Below are 25,810 nucleotides of genomic sequence, written 5' to 3'. Positions count from 1 at the left end.
AAAACATCTGAAATTTTGTTTTGTTCTGAAAGAAATTTTTCTAAATCTTGTCAGAGTTTTCTATTCCCAGATTCTTTCTTCAGTTCTGATCACAACTTTTTATTTCATGCAACAATATCAGTCCTTGTTAAAGGGGGACTACTAAAACTGCTTTTCCTCAAAGCAGATTACTTGGTTGTTTTAATAAAGTTACATTCAAATTTTTAAAACTGTGAAGTGTGTAATGAAGAATTACTATGGGTGATATAATGTTAGATTTTGATCGTATTCAGCTTTTCAAGGCCCCAATTCTATCACCTTGTGGAACTCCATTTATTATGTCACCATCACTACCTTGTTCAGGTTTCTGATTGTCTTGATTTTCCACACTGCTTGTTGAAATACCACCTAAGAGAAGTCTGGTGAAGATTGATGCTTCTTAGTGTGCTCCATTCTTCTGCCTCCCTAACTTTTGCTGAATATGGTCCCTATCCAGCCAGACACTGGTTTGTTTCATGACCAAAACCTACTGCTGAGGCCTGATCTCTGAAACGGGTCTACAGATTTGGACCCAGGAAAGAGTCTCAGCTGCTCTCCTCCCATAATGCTTTATGATGTGGCCTACTTGAGTGGACATTAGATCAAGGCAGACTTTACAGTGTATGGAAATGGCACCTTCCACATTTTCATCCATACCCAGAAATTATTTTACAATGGCATCCTTTGGGGTGCTATCATCCACAAGGAAAAAAACCATGGTGATCAAAGAGTTTAGCAACATATATCCTTTTATTCAGAAAAATAACTATAGTAACATTTTGAGTCTTACTATCAGGAGAATGTTGTGTATCTTGCATAAATTCTGCAGAAGGTGGTCTGATATTTTCCATTTTAAATCTCCATTTTTTGCTATTTCATAGTGTTTGTATTTATCAATGTCAAATGTGTTGAAATTTAAGAAGCCATAATGTGTTGCCTTCTTTATTATATGAGAACAGTCAAGAAAGTAATATAAAAGTTGAAACTTCCATAGGCAGCAACTCTGAAAGGATTAGAGGATGTATTTCCATAAATTAATATTTTATGTGCATTTTCTGGACTCCTCCCAAATATAGAACAATATACCATATGACAAAGAAAGCAGCAGTAGCTTTTCTCTGATCAGAGCTAGTAAAATGAATAATTCTCCTCCTTATTCTTGTAATGCAGTTGAATTTCTTATTTTGTTGCAAAATTATCTGTAAACCATTTCTGAATTGAATAGTTTGAAATCTGCATAGAAGTCCTCATGTTCAAGTTTATTGCCTATGAGGAAAAAATATCTATTTGACGTACTTTTTTGGTCTGCTGTAGAAAATGTCAAAGTGATGACAATTTGTAATGTCCAGGTATAGATCATTGTGAAGGTGATGCGTGTTCTGCAATATGGAGCTATAACTCTTCTTCACACTCAGGAATTTCAATCAATAGTGCCATGAACAGAGGCATGCAGTGGCCCAACTCATTTGCCCATCAATCCTCCATTTCATGGACTTGTCCATGGCCCAAAATAGAGTAACAGCCATGGACCCATGCATATGCATGCCCAGGAGGCCTATACCAGCCCCAAGCGAGTGCTAGTGGGTGAGTGTGAGATGCTTCCATGGGGACATGGGGTGCCAGCTGAGTCCAGGGAAACAGCTTAATGTATGCAAGTCCCTTTGGAGGACATATGTTTGTTGTTAAATATATCTCCAAAATATTTTTGGAATTAAGCATTTTCTCTAAATAAATGAGATTATTTGGTATTGAGCCTAGTCCATGCTTCAGATAATTACTGGGATGATTGGAAATGTATCATGAAGTAAATAGTCACTTAAATATTTCTCTATACAAGTGAATAAAAAAATGAAAAGAACAGTACCCACCCCTACAAAAGAGGCCTAGCTGGGCAGGAAGCACATGACATTAAATTCAGTTACTCAGGAGACTGAGGCAGGAGGACTACAAGTTTGAGTTCAGCCTTTGTGACTTAAGAAGACCCTGTCTCACATTAAAAAATAAAAGGTTTGTTCAGTTGTAGAGTGCCCCTGGGTTTAATCCCAGTCTGCATACATGTGTGCATGCATGCTCGCACACACACACACACACACACACACACACACAGCCTGAACTTACTTTTATGTTCTAATTGGCAACTATGCCAACATTGTTGTGTGCTGAAATGGAATTTAGATTTTAATACAAGATACAAAATCAGGAGGCTGAGGCAGGAGAATTGCAAGTGCCAGGCCAGCCTCAGCAACTTGGCAAGACCTTGTTTTGCAGTAAAAATTAAAAGAACTGGGGATATAACTTATTAATTGAGGGTCCCTAGGTTCAATCCCCAATATTGTACAAAAAGGGAGGGGCAGTTAGCAAAGCAAGTGTTCCAGAAGGCTACAAATATGGAGTTCTGCATACCTAGAAATAGTAACACTTCTATGAAATGGCTTCAGGTTTTTTGTTTGTTTGTTTGTTTGTTTAGCTCATAAAATGTCACAAATGAAACATGCAAGACTCTTCCTTAGACAATGTCGTGGAGAGAACAATATATCACATTGTCAACAGTAAGGCAATTCTGGGGTCAGCACTGGTATGAGGACCTTTGCAAAGTTTTCTTTAGGGATGGAATTTAAAAACATTATAGTTCCTTTGCCTTTATTAACATAAACACATGAGCAGATAATGTAAAAAGAAAACAGTTTTTACTCATAATCAGTACTTTCAGTTCCTGAAACTGTGATTTTAGGGAAGCAAGGCAATACAATTCAATGAAACTTATTTCCAGATACACACATAAATAATTCACAGAGTAACACTTCAGTTTACATTAATTGTATAATTTGATCAGTAGGACTAATTTTTTTTTTGTACTGAGCCACATCCCCAGCACTTTTTATATTTTGTTTTGAGATAGGGCCTCACTAAATTGATGAGAATGGCCTCGAATTTGTAATTCTCCTGCCTCAGTCTTCCAAATTGCTGGGATCACAGGTGTGAGCCACCATGCTTGGGGTAGGACTAATTATTCTTTCCAGTATAAGCTAGAAAACTGGAAGAGAATAAATAATCAAAATTTTGACTTATAACAAAATTATGCTTAGTACAACCATATCAGATAATTTATTTAAATTGTTAGGAAAAGAAAATATGAATAATATCTACAAACTTAGATGCAAAACTATATAATACCCTACAGAGCCATACAATTAAAACTTTTTGGGTTGCATTTTAGTTATGTATAGAAATTACTTGCGACTTATTAGTTGTGCACAGGCTATCATCTAACATCACCCTGGACCTAAGTCAGAAATAAGTTAGATAAAGTTTTCTTCTCATAAACTCTAGGATAGTACTGTCAAATAGAAATATGAGATAAATGTATATAACTTTAATTTTCTACTAACTACATTTTTAAAACTTTAAAAAAATAAGTGAAGTCAGTTTTTTAAGAATCTTTTCTATTAATTGTAGATGAACCATTTTATTTTATTTATTTTTTTAATATGTGGTGCTGAAAACTGAATTATACAAATATATTAGTATAATTCAATTATATATTAGTATAATTCAATTATATAATATATATAAGTATAATTCAATTATATATAATATATAATATATTAGTATAATTCAAATATATATATATATATATATATATATATATATATATATATATATATATTTGTATAATTCAACTCAATAGTATAATTGAATCAGTTCTTCAGTTGTACCAGCCTCATATTGAGGGCTCAACACCCACATGTGGCTACCATACTGGAGACATCTAGGTCTTGGAGCACAAAGATTTTCAGTAGATCTTGTAAATGTTCCAATACAGACTACAGAAAAGGCACATGGCAAACTTGTTGCCTCAATTACAAGCTTTGTATAGATTTTATTTTTAAAAGTGGATTTGTAAACAGTGATATGGCACTTACTGAAAACTCTGGGGATGAGGATCTGGAGCTAGATTTAGTTTGCTTTGGGAAAACAAAAACAAAAATGATGTGCTTTTCTTAAGCTCTGCAGCAGTATTTACTATTTAAACAGCAGTCTAGAATCTTAAATGTGATTGTGGCTGTTTTGTCAGACACTTTATTGTTATAAGAAGCAGCATAATGGAGCTTTTAAGTTCAATTGCACTTCACTTCCTGCCTTTTTTATTCAGTCCTAATTCATAAAGCTGTGGGATAGCATGGACGCAAAAGGACACCTGTGCTTTTCAACTGGATGGCTCATGTATCCAGCCCCTTCCAATCAGTGGACTACAAAGTTGCATGTTAGTGAATGAGAGGGATGCTACAATTTCCTTTGGTCCATTTAGTAAAGTGAATAAGTAATTGTGACAATTTGGCTTTGTTTTATAAATTCAACTAGGGAGAAAGAGACCAAAAACCTTCGTGTTTTAGATGAAAAATCATGGAGTCCATTTGCCACATGTTAGAGAAATTCTAATCAGTGATTGACAGCTGGGCTGGTTAATTTGCATATGTTGTCTTTAATGCACAATCAACTCTGTAAAGGGATTATCAGTTCTTTACTAGAAGCAAACAGTGTCAATAAGTTTATGTCATTCAAGCATTCAAACTCAAGTTTAATTGACTACAAATATTTTGCTATTCCTACTATTTTTTTACCACCTCCTAGCCATACTGAAGGGAGTTGTCATAGATTTAAGAGCACTGGCAAACAGATTATCCAAATAATAAACATCTTTGGGGCCAATTTTAAATTCAACAAATGTGATTCACACAATAGATGATGGCACTCCCCAATATATGTGAAACCTCTTGTTATATGCTGGGAAGTCTTTTAAATACTTTGGAGGTAAGTAGTCAACTTGATTTTTACAATAACCCTACAAAGCAGATGCTACAAGAATTTCCATTTTATCAGATCTATAATATACTTAAGAAAACTGAAGCACAGAAAAATTAAGCTACTTGCCCAGAAATGATTAAACCAGGACATCTTTAACACCTCCACCAAGAATCACTCATGGGAAATGTGGAAGGGAGAAGTCTTAACTGTGTAGTAGCTGAATCCAATCCATTAAGTCCTTTCCAGCAATATGATCCTCAGAAACTTGTATAGAGGTCCAAGCAGAACTGTCACAACACTTCTCCATTAGCTTTACCCTTCACAGTGTAAAGTGTAACAATTTTATTCCAAACATGAGCATTTGTCACTTGCTCAAAGGAAAGTCACCACAATTCCTGGTAGATGTTCAGCAAGGCTTCATTGACCACCTAGATGGGGAAGTACTCCTTGAGAGACTCTTGGTCTCTGGAGTATTTGAGTTCTTCTGTCTGAGTCATGTAGTAGTGTAGATCCCAGGCATTGATTTTTTTCCATCATATCCAAACATCTTTCTTTACATTCTGCTTTTTTTTCAAATTCAAAATAAACTCTCTTTCTGCCTCACCCAAGGGTTTTAATTTATGTCTTAAGTCATCTGTGAAGGAATTGGAAAAGTTAGTGGTTTACTGCTCTCTGGAGCAAGCCTGTTCTTCCATATTGCCAATATGTTAACAAGGTGCTAAACATGAGAAATCAGCAGGAAAGAAGAATGAAAGCTCTATTATAGCAGCGGATTTTACTCCTTAGGATGATTAAAACTTTGCCTTTTTCTTTGAGCACCACCAAAACGCGACCATGACTCCCTTGGAGCACCAACAAAGGTGATGTTTACTTCAAAGAACTCTAACTTGAGGTTGTAATACAGGGAGCAAAGTAATAGTGAAACTAAACTCATGTGCACAATTATTCTTCAGTGAGATTAAGCTGTTAAGAAAGCCAAGGTAAAGAAACCAGATGTGATCTGTGGTCAGTATTATCTATAAATTGCTCAACATATCTGACAGCCATGAGTTTAGTTTCACATTGCCCATTCCTACAAAGGAGAACGATTTGGATATAGCAATTCTACATTTTAGATGGAGAAAATTCTGGGCATCAGGCTTTATTTACTATCTTCAATTGTTAAATACTTGTTTTTTCTTTGGGTAAATGAGTTAGTGCTTCTGTATTCATTTTTCACAATTTGTTACACATGTTAAGATAAAAGTATGCTTGGGTTTGCGAGGGATATGGGAATTTATAGGTGCCCCACACTGTGAGATGGAGGCAGTAGTCTGAAAAATGCCATGAATAAAAAGGAGGACACTCACACAGGATACAAAGTGATATAGTTTTGATTAGGCCTGTTAAGAGTTAGATATGAAATTTTGTCCAAAGGCCATGTGCTAAAGGCTTGTTTGCCAACCTATGGTCCTATAAGGAGGTGGAACAACCTTTAGGAAGTGGGGCCTAATTGGAGGAAGTAATTCACTGGGGAAGGCTTTTGAATGATATATTTTGTATCAAGCCCCTCCCTCTTTCTTATGTGTTCTCTTATGTGCTCATTCTCCCCCCACCTTCCCTTCCTTTCTTTCTGGCTGCCATGAGGTAAGCAGCTTTGCTCCACCTTTCACCATGGTGCTCTTATTCAACACAGATCCAGAAACAATGTATAAACCTTTCGTTCCTTAAGTTGTTTTTCTCAGGTATTTTGTAACAGTGACAGAAAGCTAACTAACACAGTTTGTGAGAGAGTATATAATAGCAGGCAGCAACAGGACAATTCACTTGAAAATAATCCAATTTCAAATTAGAGGGAAAATAATGTTAAAGGAATTAAGCTAGTCAGATGTGTGAAGGAGAAATTTCAGCATATGTAGACACCACTAAAAAAAAACCTCAACAAACAATGTTAAGTTCCTGAACCAACCTCTTATATAACATGGACTATATGGAAATATCCTGCTCACATCCTGGTTGTGTCCACTAGGTAAAAAGACTATTGAAGCAAGGACTTGTTGTATTTCTTTCTACAATCCTACCACAGTATGGTATTATCTACTAGGTAATTATTTCATATATGTCTCATCAATTAATAAATTATATAATAATAAATATCATTTGTGGAACACATAATTCATATTTCATGGATTTAACCTATATATGGCTGATTTTAACACATCATTCTCCAACCTAATTAAGTTAACAAAAGGATTTCAAAACAAAAATGAAATACTTTGGAATGTGGATGAAGGTGAATGAAGATTGAAGGGGTTAGTGGGGAGAGAATAAAAGAAATAATACTTTGGTTTGTTAATTAGATATATAATAACAACAACAGTAATAATATATTGTATCTGAATTATTCAACCATTTTCATCATGATGAAAGAGAAAATAAAGAGAAAAAATATTCATTTTTTTCTTGGAATGGGGACACTAAGACTGAGAGGATAGGTAAGTAAGAGAGTCCCAGAGACTAAATGTCATGGATGTAAGAGCCATGATTTGTACAAGCTTTATGAAAAAAAATTACTTAAAATGGATGTGAATATAGCATTTATATAATTGTTTTGATGTATATTATTTTATATTACTTTCATATATTGACAAATGGTTCCTGGAGCATAAAATGTTTACATTTTAAAATATATGTTGTTTCTATTTATATCATATATGTCAGCTTATTTCATGCAAATTAATAAGTAGCCAAGTTACAAATACTCTATATATTACTAAATATGTAGTGGTAGTGAATAAATGTAATGGGTTAACACTGTTTAGATGTCATGTGAGGAATCAGTATAAACATTCCAAACAAAATCCAAACAGAATGACGGAGAATAATAGTAATGTAATAGAAATGTAAACTATGAGAAGCCCCTAGAATAAGTACTCTATGTAAAATAAGAACTGACCAATGAATCTCTTGAACTAATTAAAAACTCGATATCCTCAAAGAGATATTTGATTCTGAGATTTTAAGTTGACATGATATGGCAAAATATCAGGGGAAAAATGGAAACCATGTAACTATTTTTTTTTTTTTAATAATAAGAACTGATCTAGAAAGGTTTTCACATAGCTTGTACTCTTGGCAGTATTTATTTCAAGGACAAAGTCAGCATGTGTATTGTAGCCAAGTAGCTTGGCTGCTTGGGCCTTCAGTGGCAGTAGTTGCTGCAGAATTGGGTTACAGCCTTAACCTAAACAGTGAATTATTCCTTGATGGGATTATCTGAGTGGTGGCTGCAGGTACGTGGGATTTGGGTTGAGGAAGTGGTTTGTTGAGGATGTGGCTTTGGGGTCTATATTTTGTATCTGGAGAGTGGAGTTTCTCTCTCTCTCTGCTGATTTCTCATCATGTGAGCTGGTTCACTCTTCCCCACTGTTCTGCTGTGATGTCCTGCCTTAACTGGAATCCCAAGGAATGGAGCCTGCGATCTGTGGACTGACACCTCTGAAACTGTTAGCCACTAAATAACCTTTTATTCCCTAAAATTGTTCTAGACAGATTGTTTAGTTACAGTAGTGAGAAATTGACTAAAACATGCCTCTAATCCCAGGGGCTCAGGAGACTGAGGCAAGAGTATTGCAAGTCTGAAGCCAGCCTCAGCAAATTAGTGAGGTCCAAAGCAAGCTAGTATAGAAACCCTTTCAAATAAAAAATAAAAAGAGGTAGGTATGTGGTTCAGTACCTGAGTTCAATCCCTGGTACACATCCCCCATCAAAAAAAATGTCAGATTTGATCATTTCTCTACTAAGAATCTTGCAATGTTGCAATGACTCCTCATGTTACTTAGTCATTGTTTAAAGTAGCTATATAATTTGGAATTCTGTGATGTATTGTTCACTTATTGTTTCTCATTTGTTTTCTGCCAAATTAGCTTCCTTATCATGAATGCACAAAATTCTTTTGCTTTTCTAACATCATCTCTCACCAGGTTTTAGCACTCAATATGTTCCAACGAATTCTCTTGTCCTACACCAAAAATAAATAAAGCACCTTCCACCATTCAATAGGCTATATGTTTTACTTGTTGTGTTTATCTACCTACTTCTATTAAGTGTAAACTATGCATCATGTGGACAGTGATTTGTTTTCTGTTAAGTTTACTTCTGTTAAGTTTCCCTTTCACCTTAGAATAGCATCTTACACAGAGTAGGTACTTGGTAAATTAGCATATATGAATGGATATTTAAAACTGACCTATCTTCATATACATGTACTAGGATTAATATTTAATTATTTTAATGTGTCAGGGACTATTTGCTTTACAATTTTAAATCAGATTGCTACTTCTATTTCTTGTACATTAAAAACTGATAATATTTTTGTTAAAGGCATTAACACAAAAATGGTTAATTAGATATCTAGTTGTTGATGACTTGCTCTTTTTCCTGGTAGCTTTCAACAAGTTTTAATGTGCTACATATATTCAGATTTATATTCTGAATATAAATTTATCTTTTAGGGAGGCATAATAACTCAAGTTTTCTTCCTCTCAATATTTGGTCTATAAACAAATCTTTATTTGGCTGAACCAATTAGTTTTCCTTATATCGTGTGATCATAAATACTGACTACTGCAGAGTGCATTGCTATCATCATTTCTTTCTTTAAGTTGCTATTTTTTTTCACTGTTAAAATTTGTTGCAAACTGCAATTCAGTGCTTGGAGACAGTTTTTAAGACCATCTCAGAAGATACATATCTAGCAGTTTTTCAACCTTTGACAGAAATGTTCACAAATTCCTTCTGTAAGGTATGTTCCCATTGATTTCTCCTTAGTAACTGATGTAAGTGTGATTATAATTTGTTGTGGGATTGTTTATCATTGAGGCACCAATTCTATAAGTAATGAACTAATCGTTTATATGGATAAAATGTGGGATTTAAAACATAACAGATTTAATATGGTTTAGATTTTTTTATATTAGTAGTTATTCTCAGGAATTGATAAAAATCTTGGTAAATACATAACTACCCACCAGAAGATGCCTTGGTTTCCATCCAAAACTCACTTTTCATTGATACTGATCATTTCTGTCTTCCTATCCAGGGAGTTCAATGTATGTACCATTTGTGTGAGAGGTAAGAAGAGCTTTGCCATCCATCCTGTGTTTTTCTGTGGACTATCAATCATAAGACTGTCTTATGAAATAGAACTAAGGATGCAAGGGTGCACCTGCTCCACTACCAAAAGAAATATTTCTATGCAGCAGAGGATGAGAGTAGCACACCACTGGTTCTTCACTGATACCCTCTCTCTATTGCCCATTCTCTCATCTATAAAGCCAAACATAGGATAGAGCCACTCCACAGGCTGCTCCTGGAACACATTTTTCCAACTTTTCCATCAGAACAGAAAGTATTTCTTTCCAGGTCCAATTCAGTGCCATCAGGATTCTGATTGGTCCTGTCTGTTATGTGCCCAGCCCTAAGGCTACAGAAAAAGGGAGAAGAGAGTTACATGGGTCCTCCTCCATTTCCACATACTCTTGGAGCTCCTCTGTGTGATCTCTCCAGGAGTGCAGTTGGACATATTTTTTAGCACAAGGCTTCAAGAGAGTAAGTTCTCTTAAAGTCACACCTAGAGTTAGCATAGTGCTTCTTCTTATGTAGCCCAGAGACCAAATCACTCAAACGCCAATGCATTCAGGGAAAAGGGATACATCCTCCAGTTCTTTTTTTAATATTTAGTATTTAGTTGTCATTGGACACATTACCATTATTTATTTTTATATGGTGCTGAGGATAAAACCCAGGGCCTCGCACATGCTAGGTGAGCATTCTACCACTGAGATACAACACCAGTACCATACTCCAGTTTGTGATGAGAGATATATTTGAAAAATTGTAGCCATTTTGAATTTATTACACCTACTCATACTAGAACTAGGAATTTACTTTTCCAGGGTTCACTGGAGACTAATCTGAGTCCAGACAAAATCTGCTTAGGTGTATTGTTTCCAGACTGGCACAGACACGTGGTAGTGTGGCCTGGGAGGGCATTCAACAGAACTGATTCATTTACTCAGGTATTGTAGCCATGCAGAGGCATCTTTAGGATTTCTCTTTCAAGGAGGTTTGCTGCCTAGAATACTAAGGAGTGCAGGTGGCAGCCTCTAGTTGTCAGCACCATCAGTCTCTGCCTCAGTTGTAGAGAGCTTTTCTCCCAGCATCATGCTTTTTCTGGGCATCCCACATCCAGCAGTGAGGGAGGCAGAAAGATGATGGCCTGGCCACTTTGATCCAGCCATTTCCATCTGAGTAAGATAATACATACTAGTGATACTTGTTCCAGAACTCTCTACTGGCTTATACAGGCACTGTCAGGTTATGTTGAAATTTCACTTCTTCTACTGCCAAATACAAATTCTTTTCTCTTCCTTTCATGAGATCAGATCTCCAATGAACAGGTTATACACAGACAGTCACAGACTGTGCTTCCAGAGTATGTGGCCTGTAACACACTTCAGCAACTATTTACTTTTACCTAGGTAAGCACACATGTATGTGTATATAAACACACACATGTGCATACACACTCAAGGCATGCAATTATACACGTATACATACACACATATATAAAATGCATAGCACATGTACACATATATAAAACACTCAGACATTTGTCCACGGGAATGCTGAGGGCATGGAGATCTTGGTAAAAGATGAAACCAGCCTCCACTCATTCATTCCTTCATTCAACAAATACTTATTGAGCATCTACTATGTGCCAGGAACAATTCAAAGCAACTCAGTTTCTGAGAATGAATTTGAATGAGAAGATAAAATGAAATTAACTAAGTCCACTTAAGAAAGTTTGGAACAAATGCACAACTAACTATTCTCCATCATTTTTGCAGAAAAGATTTGTTTCCATTGCTGTTAAGGCTAAGGTGTTTACCATTTCCTAATTACTTAAACATTGTAGAAAGAGTGATTGTAAATGCCCTGTCTGGTTCCAAATTAGACTACATTCTGAAATACATCAGAAAGATTTTAAATATTTTATAAATATTTATAAATATAAATATAATAAATGTTAAATAAATAAAATATACATGTAAATATAACAAGTGTTATGGACTCCACATAGGCCATACAGTATAAGAAATCTCACCTATAACCACTGCTATAATGTAGGGTGAGTTAACATAAACTTTCTTTGCTCCTATGTCATTATCTCTGGCTGATAGTTATCCTGACTATCCTGTTGTGAGTGCTTGCTGGCTTCATTCATTAGATAAATGCTTACTGAATACTCTAGCATGTGCAAGATATTGGGCTGGGTGTCCCAGAAACAGTGTTATTAGTAGATATTGCTCATCATTGAGAAAACTTTAGTTCATATGAGAGATAGAACTATAATCAGTTAACTATAATACATGTGCCAGAATTATGAATATGTACTGTTCATGATGTATTCATGTTCTGTCACATATATATATACACATACATGTGTATATACATGTATGCTTGTATGTATTCATGCATACATACACACACACATACAGACACATTCTACACACACACTCACACACATATTCTCTCCTACTCTTCACAAGAACACTACAAAGTAGATATCATATTACACAGGCTTTAACATTCAAAGAAAGTAACCTCCTCAGAGGTAGGTGTGTCACAATTGATTAGACTAAGATAGATTTCCAAACTCCCTGCCAAATTCTCAATACCATGAAGCCTTAGGGAGTACTACATGTGTTTACATGTATATGTGTTTACAAGCCTGCGTCTTAGGATTGTGTTATACTACTTAGGAGTAAGTATCTTGCCATACTCACCAGGATTTCCTCCTCCTATGCTAAATATATATTAGTTAGTAAAAAAATATATGCAAGTTATAAGCAAAATGAAGTACACGTTTAACAAACTTGCGTTCTCTAAAAGTTTGTAATAGACATTAAGTTTGAGAAACCATACAAATCTAAAAAATGTGGCAAAGTTTTTAATGTTAGGTAAACCCTTATTTTGCCTCAGAGAACTCACACTGGAGAGAAACCATACAAATTTAAAAGCTGTGGCAAAGCTTTTAATCAAAGCTCACACCTTACGTAACACCAAAGAATTCATAGTGGAAAGACCCAGAGAAATGTAAAGAATGTGGCAAAGCTTTTAATGTTATGCCAACCCCTATTGGGTATCAGAGAATTCACACTGGAGAGAAATCATACTAATGCAAAGAATGTGGCAAAACATTCACTGTTCAGAACAGTCTTGTTGTGCAACAGAGAACTAACACTGGAGAAAATCCATACAAATGTAAAGAATCTGGCAAACATTTTAATGAAATGTCAAACTATATAATTCACTAGAGAATTCATACTGGAGAAAAGCCATACAAATATAAATATTTTGGAAAAATTTTTACTCAGAGACAATATCTTTGTCGACATCAGCGAATTCACACAGAAGAGTAGTGATACAAATGTAAAGAATGTGGCAAAGCTTTTAATCACAGATCATGCCTTAGTAAACATCAGAGAATTCATACTGGAGAGAACCCATACAAATGTAAAAAAATATGGCAAAGCTTTTAATCAAATAACACATTTTATTCAACACCAGAGCATACATACTGGAGAGAAACCATACAAATATAAAGAAGGTGGCATAGCTTTTAATGTTAGGCACACAGTTGTTGTGCACCAGAGAACTCACACTGGAGAGAAACCATACAAATATAAAGAATGTAGTAAAGCTTTTAGTGTTAGGCAAAGCCTTGTTCTGCACAATAGAATTCATAATGGAGATAAACCATACAAATATAAAGAATGTGGCAAAGCTTTTAATCAAAGATCACACCTTAGTAGACACCAGAGAATTAATACTGGAAAGAACCCATACAAATGTAAAGAAAATTTCAAGGCTTTTCTTTGAAGAGTATGCCTTACCCAACACCAGGGAATTCATACTGGAAAGGTTATACAACTGTAAAGAATGTTGCAAAGTTTTTAGGTACAATTCAAGGGTTATCAAGCATGAGAGAATTCATACTTGAGAGAATCTATACAAATCTAAAGAATGTAAAATACCATTTATTATGATATCATGACTTAATAATTACTAGAAAATTCATACTTGGAAGAATAGTTTAAATTGCCAAAAAAATGGCAAAATTTTAATCAAAGCCCAACATTTAAAAAATGCCAAGAATATTACAGTAGTGATTAAACTCTACAAATGTAAAGAATGTGACATAATTTTTAATAAAAGAACACACCTTACAAATTTCCCCCAATTTAGAATTCAAGAGAAGTTTTGTACTTGCCAAAAAATGTCAGAACGATGTTCAAATTTTAAAATTCATACTCTATCTATTCCTAATTAATATACTATCTGTTATGGAAAATTAAATAAAGTACTTGTTTTACCTTAGCAATGACTTGCATGTTATATACAAAAAGCATCATCTCTCTTTTTATTTTTAGAAAAGCAGTATGTACATTTATTAATTATTTTATGGCTATGGTAAAATACTTATATTAGCCTTGCTTTTCCTATAACATGCACTTTTATAACAATGTATCTCACAATACTATTTTGCCTTTCATTTTTCAGAAATACATTTTATTGTAAACAGCAAAAACCCAAATATCACATAGATATTTATTTTTCTTACTATAATGTCAAGTCTGAGATAATCTAATCACATAATTTATACTATGTGCCTTTTAAAGTTATTTTAATACCACATTAAAATTGTAAATAATAGTTGGATCCATTGTTTGACATATTTATTCTGCAGTCCGGCCTAGCACAATAACCAGGAAGGTGACAAGCAAGCTGAAGGTGAAGTGGGAACTGCTTTATTGCAGGGAAACTCAGTGGGAACTGAGTGGGCACTCAAGGTAGTGAGAGCCAGCCGCTTCTCTGCCGGACAGCAGAGGTACATACCCAACTAATTACACACAGCTTAACTTAATTAACATCATCTAGATACAGCAGTCAGTCATTAAGGAATCCTCATCATCTTAATGTCTTGCTGGCATTACTTCACAGACCACTCCTCCTGGCAAACTTCCAGGTGCCATCTTGACTTCTTTGTGGCCCTCAACATATTTATACATGCAATAGTATAATTTGGTCAATTTTATGCCCAAGCTCCTCTCTTTTCCCTTCCTTGCTTCCTATCACTTATTGCTTTCCTCTACACTATAGTTCACATTAAATTTTAATGAGATCCTCATTTTTCCATTGTTCTGTCTAGTTTCCACATATAAGAGAAAACATAGGATTCTTGGCTTTCTGAGACTGGCTCATTTTGCTTAACATGATGTTTTCCATCTCCATCTATTTTCCTGGGAATTATATGGTTTTGTTTTTTTAGGACTGAATAAAATTACATCGAATACCACATTTTATGTTTGGTCTGTTGGCCAATATCTAGGTTGTTTCCATAACTTGGCAGTTATAAATTAGGTATGCTTGTGTTGCTAAAGTATGCTGACTTTAATTGTTTCATATAGCTTGGTATAGCTTAATCATACACTGGCTCCATTCCTAGTCTTTTAAAGAACTTACATATTGACTTTCATAGACATTGCACTTATTTAAAAATGTTACCAATACTATATTACTTTCAGTCCCCTAGGATTCTCACCAGCATTTATTATTATTAAAATTCTTGATAGCCATTCTGACATATATGTAGGAATTTTACTTCTTTATTTTCTTCTATGGAATGCATAATTTATGGTCTCATTAGCAAGTATTTAATTGACTTTGAGTTGATTGACTTTTATTTGATTGACTTTGACTTTTGTACAGGGTTATAAAGATGGATCTAAAATAATTCTTCCATATGTCCAATTTTCCTAGTAGCATTTGTTAAAAAGACTGTCATTTCTTCAATATATATTTTGGCACTTTTGTCAAAGATCAGATGACTGTATCTGTAGTTTGTCTCTGAGTCTTGTTTTCCATTAATCTACAAGTCTATTTTTAATATTGGTACCATGCTATTTTATAACCCTTCATTTTAAATTGAAATCAGTTATCATGTTGGCTACAGCATTATTTTTTTTCTCCCAGTATTATCTTGGCTACTCTGGTTATTTTATTTTTCCATACAAATTTTAGAACTATTCTTTTAGGTTCTGGGGAAAATACCAATATTATTTTAATAGGGATTGCATTGGATTTGTAAATCACTTTTGATACATAAATGATTTAGCAATATCAGTTGGGCCTATCCATGAACATGGGAGGTCTTTCCATCTTTTATTATCCTTTTTTCAAATTCTTGCTTCAATAGTCTATAATTTTTATTGAAGACATATTTATTTTACCTCCTTGGTTAGATTTGTTTCCAGGTACATTTAAAATTCTATTGTAAATGGAATGGTTTCTTGATTTTTTTTTTCCCAGTGGATTGATTATTGGTGTGTTTAGACATTGTGTCTTGCTACTTTGCTGAATTATTTTTATGGATCATTGAGTTCTTCTGCTGGAAATTTTTAAATTTCTAGGTAAAGAATCATATCATCTGCAAAAAGTGATAATTTGACTTGTTTCTTTACGAATTGTATATCTCATATTTCTTTTTCTTTGCTAATTGTTCTGGCTAAAATTTCAAGTACTACATTGAATAGCAATGATAAGAGTCTACATCCTTGTTTTATTTCTGATATTAAAAAATAATATCAGTTCTTTCCTATCCAGTAGGATATGGTTTTTTTTTTAAATTTTTTTGTATACAAATATAATGTTGAAGTGAGTTCCTTATATACCTAGATTCTTCAGTGTTTTATCATGAATGGGTGCTAGATTTTGTCAAAAGCTCTTTCTGTTCATATTGAGATAATCATTTGATTTTTAAATTTTAATGTTTATGTGGTGAGTTACAATTTTTATCTATGCTCATAAAGTATATTGGTCTATAGTACCCTGATCTTTCTGATGTGTCCCTAGGTATTTGGCTTATAGTAGCTTCCTAGGATGATTTTGGAAATGTCTATGCTCCACACACTTTTTCCATTTCATTGAGTGATTTGAGAACTATCAGTAGTAACTCCTTAAAATTCTGGTAGAATTCAGCTGACACTCTGGGTTTGTTGTTGTTGTTGTTGTTGGGAGGCCTTTTATTACCAATTCAATTTCATTTATTTTTATATGGTTTATATTTTCTATGTGCTCTTGATTCAATTTTGGTAGGTTGTATGTTTATAGAAATGTGTCCTTTTTAAAAGATTTTCCAAATTATTGAAACAGATTTTCAAAATAGTCCCTAGTGATCCTCTGCATTTCAGTGATGTGTGCTGTTACCTGTTTTTTCATCTCCAATTTTAAAAACATTGTGTTTATCTTCTCTCTGTTTTGTTTAATTTGGCTCATTGTTTATTAGTCTTATTTATGTTTTCAAACAATCAACTCTTTTTCACATTATTATTTATATTGCTTTTTTATTCTCTTCATTAATTTCAGACCTGATATTATTTCCTTTCTTCTGCTGTTTTTTTTTTTATTTTATTTGATTGGTTCTTGTTTTCCTAGAGCCTTAGATTGTTTATTTGATATGTCTCTATTTTGTTTGTTTCATGTTGTTTTTATGTAGGTACTCACAGAAGTAAACTCTTCCCTTAGAAATACTGTTGTGATTTAGGTAGGCAATGACGTCCAAAAGCTCATGTGTGATACAATGTAGTAAAGTTTATATGTGAAATTACTGAGTTATGAGAAATTTAATTTAATCAATGCATTAAACCCCTGATAGGGATTAACTGAGTGGTAACTATAGGCAGGTAGAACGAGGTTGGAAGAAGTGGTTCTTTAAAGGCATGCCTTCCAAATATAATTTTCCCCCCATTATTAGGGGATCCCAAGTTTGCCTGCCTCTCAATTCATTTTCCTTTCTTTTTCCTTCTCCTGAGCTGCTTTCATCCATCACACTCTTCTGACATGTCTTTCTATTTCACCTAAGTAATTAAGTGGGTAATTTTTGAACTAAGACCTCTGAAACTATGAGGCCAAAAATAGTTGTTTTCCTTTAAATTGTTCATATCAGGTAGTTTGGTCATAATGGTGCAAAAGATGACTGAAAACGAAATTGGTACCAGAAGTGGGGTCATTGTTGTGACCAATGTGACTATGTAATTCAGAAGATTTAGGAGATTTGGGGGATTTGTTCAAGGAATTTTTAAAATGTTTAGAGATGCAAACTAAAAAAAAAAAAGTTATTATTTTATGTGGACCTTAATGGGCAATTCTAGTCAGAGCTCAGAAGACAAGAATGATGATAGTATGGTTAAAAAAAAAATCCTTTATGATGTTTCAGAGGAGAAGGGAGACTCTTGGAAATTGGATTAAATGTCATTCATTTTATATTCTGGCCAAGAAGTTTTTAATATTTTGTCCATTTCCTGACAATTTTTGTGAGGCTGAATTTAAAGAGACGAATTTGTTAATTTGGAGGAAAAAAATTCAAGGCAGCATTTTATTCAGGTGTTGACATGGGTATTGCTATCAGCTTTTAGCTAAGATTATTGTGATAATCACAAACAGAAAGGAGAACAGGAAGATTTTCAAAACTTGGAGTTTGGCCAGAAAACAGAGTAAAATTGGGGTTAAAAATATGAGTAGTCATGGGGCTGTGGATATGGCTCAAGTGATAGCACGCTCGCCTGTCATGGGCGAGGTGCTGGGTTCGATCCTCAGCACCACATAAAAATAAGATGTTGTGTCTGCAGAAAACTAAAAAATAATATTAAAAATTCTCTCTCTCTCTCTCTCTCTCTCTCTCTCTCTCTCTCTCTCCCTCCCTCCCTTAAAAAAATGGATGGTCATTAAAATCTTAGAGCTACCAAAGAGACACTGTTATGTACCTTACCCAGAAATAATAAGAAAGATGGCTTGAGGGCATCTCAGTGGGTCGACCACACCCTTCCCAGGGATTAAATCCCTCTGTAGGGATTAAAAGTAAAAATTCTTTTGAGAAGGAACACTAGATCACCCTTTTTGTGCTGGGAAGCCTTGGGAGTTGTTTCACAATGCTCAGTCACCTAAGCACTCAGCAGCCACTATAGCCATGATACTTACAGACTTATCTATTGCTTGAGAGGGCAGCATATCTTGGTGTTAAACACATGGTACTTGTTCTGCAGCATTGCAAGATACTGGATTTAGAGTGTCATAGATTCTTCCACAGATATTTCAAAAGAAGTCCTAGGAGGCCAGGCAAATTGCAATAGGATTATAGTCCCTGCAGGCAGTGCTTGAGAAGACAATGAATTAAAAATATGAGTAGTAAACTAAAGTTACATAAGAGACAAGATTTGAAAGCAAAATGAAGTCTCGCAGGTGGTCTTTCATTTGCAATCCTCTGAACTCAATTTCCCAAGTTGCTAGGATTACAGTTATGTATTAAAGTGACTCTAAAATAGTTCTTTGTTGTTGGTAAATTTGTGTGATACTCATATAGATTGTATCAGGGGTCTTCTTTATGACCAGGTTCTTATTTCTCTGGGTTTATTATGTCTACTAGTTAAAATCCTGTGACCTCTTCTCAAACAACTCACATGGTTTCTTCTTTATAAACAGATGGATATGAGCCAGCTGTGGTGGTGATTGCCTGTCATACCAGAAGTATGGGAAGATGAGGCAGGTAGATTGCAAATTCAAAGCTATACTTAGCAAATTATTGAGGCTGTAAGCAATTTTTATAGACTATGGGTCAAAATAAAAATAAATAAATAAATAAATAAATAAATCTGTACATGTGGATCAGTGGTTAAATATATATAAACTTGAAGATTGTCTCTTGCAGTCTTAATGTATCAGGTTATTTTTCCACATGTTGATATATGTTATATATATATATATATATATATATATATATATATATATATATATGTCAGAAAGAGAGAAAGATGAAGATGGATTTTTTAGTTGTTTCAGCAAAATCTTGTATGGATGATCTCTAGTCTCAGATCCAAGATCTATGTACTAGTGCATATAAGAGTGGTTTCCAACAATGAACTACATACAATGCAGGAGTGACAACTAAGGCCTTGTGAAATTGATCACACAAATCAACAGGTAAACCAAGTTTAGATTTCAGATGAAATAAATGGGCAATTAATAAAATCACATGTGCTAAAAAAAGTACAAGGACTGGTTGATTGTGTCAAATTTCATTCATTTAAGAAAACAATGAGGTGTTGAGTGATGGTTCAGTTGAAGAGAGATTGCCCAGCATGTGTGAAGCTCTGTGTTTGTTTCTCAACACCACATATAAATAAATATAAATAAAGTTCTATCAACATCTAAAAAACCAAAATTTTTTAAAAACAGAAAATGAGGCAGCAGGACAGAGGCTTCAAGGAGATTGACCTGTTGCTGCTAGAGTTCAGCCCAGAGAGAAGTGCATTGACACTTATCACTGTATATATGGTTAAAGTAATTTATGAATAAATATGTATATATTTTTATTTATGGAAATTATATCACAGTTACATTAAAAATTATTTAACTTTTCTGTTCTCTGGTCTTATAAAAAAACAGCTTGAGATTTAAACTCATTAGCAATTCCCTGAGTCAGCAATGTTCCCATATTCCTCCCCTCAAAAAAAGTGACTCAATAAGTATAACTTTAAAGTTTCTACTATTCACATTAAAAATGAAAAACTAAAGTCAGGCACAGTGGAGTGCCCCTGATTTCAATCCCTTGTTTCCTTCCCTCAAATGGGCCTGGAGGTATAGCTCAGCTTGTACAGTGCTTGCCTTCTAAGCATAAGGCCCAGGATTCAATCCCCAGGATCATGAGAGGGGAGGAGGGAGGGGGAGGGAGGACAAAGGAGTTTAATGAAATGTTTGGAATGTTTCTATGGGTCATTTAAATAAAATGGTCTTACATATGAAAAAAAAAAAAAAAACTAAATTGTGGACCCATTACAGTTAGTCTCCAGTGTCTGACAAAATAAATACTCTTATGGAGCAGTTCATTTCTAAGTTTCCTCTGGGAAATCAAGTGGGGAAATATACCAGCAGCTGAAATTTTGGAAATTCTGTTCTCTCCATTCATGGTATCTTCAATCATGGCCTGAAGCCCATGTGCATAGCTTTGTTCTGGCAACCTGGCATTTCCCCAGATTGTATGCTAATGATTGCTGTGATTATCAGGAGAGAATCCCAAATCCAGGTGTGATTTTGTTTCTTTTCATAAGGTTTTGAGTTGTTTTTTCTTCCTGAAATTTCTGAGAAGCAGAACCTCAAATTCAGAATGCTGGAACCTATATTTAGCTTTATATTTGTATCTCAGAATATATCCTATATTTTCATCTTCTTGTTCACATTCCTAATGCTAACTTTATCACTCCACAGTATAATAAACAGTTTCTCCTATTATATTTCAGAAAGACACAGTATTGTGTAACTATTTTTATCCAACACTAGATGGCACTGTTTATGGGATTTTTCTCTGTTGTATTTTATATGAGAGGGAAAAAAAAAGAGAGAAGATCACTTGGCTCTTTTTGTAAAACACTGCTCATTTCTGCCCCCTCTTTGTCTTGCATAGATACAGATACCTTATTGTAAAGTCTTTGAGTGGGGATTCCCCATTGTAGACTTGACAGGATGATATGTCCTCATGTCATTTTCATACTTTATCTTGGCTCAGGGGTTTCTGAGCTATCCACAGCTCTCATGTCTATATACTTTGGAGTGTCTAGCTAATTTGAGTCTCAGTGTCCTCTGTTGCCAAGAAAAAGTGGTCTGAAATATGGTGTAAGGGTTAACAGGGGAGCAGTTAGATGTCCTGCAGTTACAAGTAATCTCCTAGTACACTATTCATTTGAAGAAACTTTATTTCTTCTATTTTTTTTTTACTACTGACAATTCTGCTACATAAAAATTGGCATGCAGTTGTTTCTTTATCTTCCTCATTCTAATACCTTGAAATTACACCCAGAATCAATTTAACCATGTTATATGTTAGTTGTGTTTCAAATGGTTCAGAGTTTGCACTATTTTCAAAAATGACTTTTTTAAACTTACATTCTCAGCAACAGTGTACAAGGGATTTCTTTTTCCCATATTCGTAGTTTCTTGAGTCTTGGTTATTATTAAATTATTGACAAAATCTGTTCTCTCTCTTTTGGGGGGAAGGCTATTGGGAAATAAACTCAGGGACACTCAAACACTGAGCCATATCCCAAGGTCTATTTTGTATTTTCTTTGGAGACATGGTCTCACTTAGTTGCTCAGTTCCTCACTGTTGCTGAGGCTAGCTTGGAACTCTCAATTCTCCTGCCTCAGCCTTCTGAACTGCTGGAATTATAGGCATGCACCACCATGCCTGGTGATAAAGGCTATTCTAACAGTGGTGCTTTGTATACAATTGTCCACTGTTTGACTTGTGCATCAATTCCCTGATGAAAGATTGTAGAGTTCAGTCTGTCATGTAGCCAAAGAGAGTGTGTGTTACAAAACTTTTGGGGGATTAATAGGCAAGTATTATTTTTAACACCTTAAGTATTATTTTAACACCTTCTCTGCACTATTGCTTGGGATTTTAGCAGCCCATTGAGAAACTTGTACAGCAATGAGAAATGACTGGATTGTGATCTAGGGGAGATTTGCACATGTTCAGTAAGCTTATTCCCATCGCTTGTAGATTTAGAATGGCTTTATATTTGGGGTCCTTCAGCCTAAGCCTCTCACCATTCTTTTGCCTGGTGTTTTGTTTTATGTGAGACAATTGGTTTCTTTCTTTGAACAGAAGCTATTAAGATATAATACATTCAGTGATGAAAATTTTTCCTTCTGAAAATAATTGGCAGACTTGTGATTTTTACAGGTGAAAACCCAAGATTGGAGCTCTTTGTTTGCTGAACACTCATAAAGGCAGAAGCCAAGTTCTTTTAGATTTAACTTCTCTCTCTCCTGATCCCAGGAGTTAAAGCCCATGGAGGTCCTTGCCTGAACATAGACACTTTTTCTCTGATCTTAGCACTTATGAATGTGTAGATCCTTTCATAGCACAATGTAAATTAAAATAGAAAGCACAGAAAACTGTTTAGTTAGGGTGTCATATATATGGTCCCAATCTTGCTCTTCTCGGGGTGACACTGGCTATTGATGTTTCTGTTTCAATTATGTAGCATGCTGTCTAACACTGGACTAAGGCCTAAGTCTACCCTAGCTTTTTTTAAAATCATTAAGTGGCAGATATGTTCCCAGTTGTGCACAGATATAAATCTCTCAACAAATAAACACACACACACACACACACACACAAAGATGAAAGTGGATTAAGAACAAAGATTTGCTTTACCAAATCTATCCCCCAACAAACTGATTAGCCAAAAAGCAAAGAAAGCACTGAGACGGGTGGTGGTGGTGATGGTGGTGGTGGTGGTGGTGGCAGCTGCTAAGGCAGATTTGTTGGAGCGGTGGGTTTACTACAGGAGTACTCCTGGTTGGATGGGAAGGCTCAAGCTTATGCTTTTTCCTCCTTCCGCTTTCCTCTCTCTACCTCCTCCCACCCACCTCCCATAAGTACTGATGGACAAAAGGTGACTAAGGAGAGGGGGGAAATATCTTTGGATGGTGATATCAGAAAGCTGTTTGAATTCCCAGCAAGGAGGGAGGCGAGAGAGGGAGAGAGACAGTAAAGCTCAGTCTCGGCTGTGCGCGCTGGCGAACTGCGCTCCATTTCCCCAGGGCACGCGCTAGAGAGGTGCCCATCCCAAGCTCGCGCCAGCAAGACGGCCCCCTGCGTGCTCGTGGGCGTGGGCACCCTCTGCCAGCACTCGCGCTGTGCCCTGAATAGCTGTCCTGAGGCTCCTTGGGTGCAGCGCGGTTGCGGAACCTCCTAGGAGCTCTGTCTCTAGAGGGCGGGTGTGTGCCGGAGCACTTGAGGAGAGCAGCTGGGTGGGAGAAGAGGGAGGGCCCTAAAGGCGGGTGGGAGAGAGAGAGAGGCGGGGGCAAAGAGAGAGGGAGGGGGCGGACGGGAGAGAGGGAGAGGGGCGGGCAAAGAGAGAGAGGTGTGGGCAAAGAGAGGGGGGGCGGGCAAAGAGAGAGAAGGGCGAGGGGAGAGAGAGGGAGAGGGGCAGGCGGGAGGGGGGGAGAGAGAGGGAGCGTGCGGGAGGAGTGCGCCATGGAGATCCAGCCAGAGCGTGCAGATCACCACTGCTCAAACTCAGGCACGTGCCAAAAGTGGTAGTTTCTGTGTCTGGGAGGGTTTTGCGTGCTTGGTTCCTACCGCTGGGGCTGGCGGCGACCAATTGTAAGAGAAACTCTGTGAAGCGGGGGTCGGGTGAGGTGGGGGGGGTATGGTGAATGGGAAGGCGACTCTGAAGGGTGGGAAGTAAACACTGGACTTGACCATCTTCCTCTTTCTGTCTTTCAGCACGTACCTTGTGCAGCGGGAGAGCTGTCATTTCAGCACACGATTCAGAATTGATCCAGGCCGCCGCAGAGGGGGGCATATCTCAGCTTCCATTGCTGTGGGTCTTGGCCTGGAAATAGTAGTTTTTCTCAGCAAGGATGCAATTAACATCTAATTTGTTCAGGTTCGGTACAGGTTTTGTAGGGACTGCGGTGAAGCGACCTAGGTTGGGAATCTTGCATTGATTTCTGCATGGCAATGGCATCATGGTTGTGACATCAAAACTTTTGTTTTGTGGTCTTAATGTATCTTTTTCAAGTTTCCCTAGTAACAAGCTTGGGGAACAAGTGGGAAGAAACCTGGGAAAACCAAGAGAAGGACCTGATTCTCCATGTAAGAGGGAAGGAAAAGATAAATTTCCACCGCCCCGCCCCATATTTTATTATTTATTTATTTAGCCTCTTAAACTGTAGGCTCTGAAGTATTTGCTGAACTAGCTTCAAATATGGGCTGCAAAAATATCATTGGACTCCTTACTATGTCTCTACTTGTAGACTCAGTTGGTGGTTTGCAAAACAAGTGCTAAAATATTGCAGTGATGTGTGGGAGGAGACCATAAAGGGTAATTCATTTCAAGTGTGGAGTCTAAGGGTGAGTTGCTTGAGTCACAGATAAAGTTGAATGAAGCAATTTACCATCATTTTTTCTCCTCACCCTTCTGCATTTTTATTCCTCTTTTATTCCTCCCCCCTGGGGCGATTGTGTAGCCAGGAACAAGATATTTTATTAAAATGTTAGAGTGAAAACAGTGGAGAGAAAACAACAGAGTGGTTTGAAATATTAAAATTGGCCCTTTGCTTCTTAATACATGTTAATAGAATGACCCTCTTCAAGGCTTTCTTTTCTAGGATAAGTGTTTAAAGAAAAACACTGTAAGGGAAACGTTAATCATTCCCCAGCTGGCTTTAAGAGTATTTGCAGGAACAAATCACTAGTGAGAGAAACTTGTGTGGCATTTTTTTTTTGTCATTTTGGTTCATTAAAACAATTTTAATTCATTGAAACAAATGTGCAAAGAAAATATGGTTTATATGTTCATGGCAAAATCCAAACTCTGTAAAACAAACACATTTTTCTTAAAAAACAAAGAACATTCTTTAATACAAAGAAGATACACATTTTATTTATTTCAACTTCCAGAGATTGGAATCATGGTATCTCCAAAACATTTTGGTCAGTTCTGTTATTTTATCCAGAGAAAAATAGAGATTAATGATAGATATGTAATAAAAATTGATAAAAAAATGCTTTGCACAGTTTGTACTTTAAAAAAAATGAAAGAAAAGTAAGGTTTAAATATGCTTGTATTTTACATTTAGTGGTTTCTCACATTATCCTTTAACATAGTGACTTTGATGTTTCTTAGAAATTCTTAAATGTCAAAACTCAGTGATGTAAGAATAACATCCAAAGGGAATTTTAAAAGGCTTAATTCTAAATGGAAAAGAGCACTCATTCTCTGGATCATTTCTATTCAAGTAGAGTACAGGGCTGGGTCAGAAGAGAAAGCTACCCTTAATAAAGTGTTTCAGCCTTCACACTGTTTCCTGT

The 25,810-nt window shown here is 35.8% G+C and overlaps 1 pseudogene; it reads right to left on the bottom strand.

Annotated features, from left to right (window-relative positions):
- Positions 1-235: 235 nt before the first annotated feature.
- LOC124093449 (dual specificity protein phosphatase CDC14B-like) lies at positions 236-24,299 on the bottom strand (annotated as a pseudogene).
- Positions 24,300-25,810: the final 1,511 nt, after the last annotated feature.

The sequence above is a fragment of the Marmota monax genome, unplaced genomic scaffold (genome assembly GCF_021218885.2).
Source record: "Marmota monax isolate L192 unplaced genomic scaffold, Marmota_monax_Labrador192_F-V1.1 WCK01_AAM20220418_F8-fsc01498, whole genome shotgun sequence".
Lineage (NCBI taxonomy): Eukaryota > Metazoa > Chordata > Mammalia > Rodentia > Sciuridae > Marmota > Marmota monax.
The sequence above is the reverse complement of the archived record's forward strand: the minus strand, read 5'-3'. Positions and strand labels throughout refer to the sequence as shown.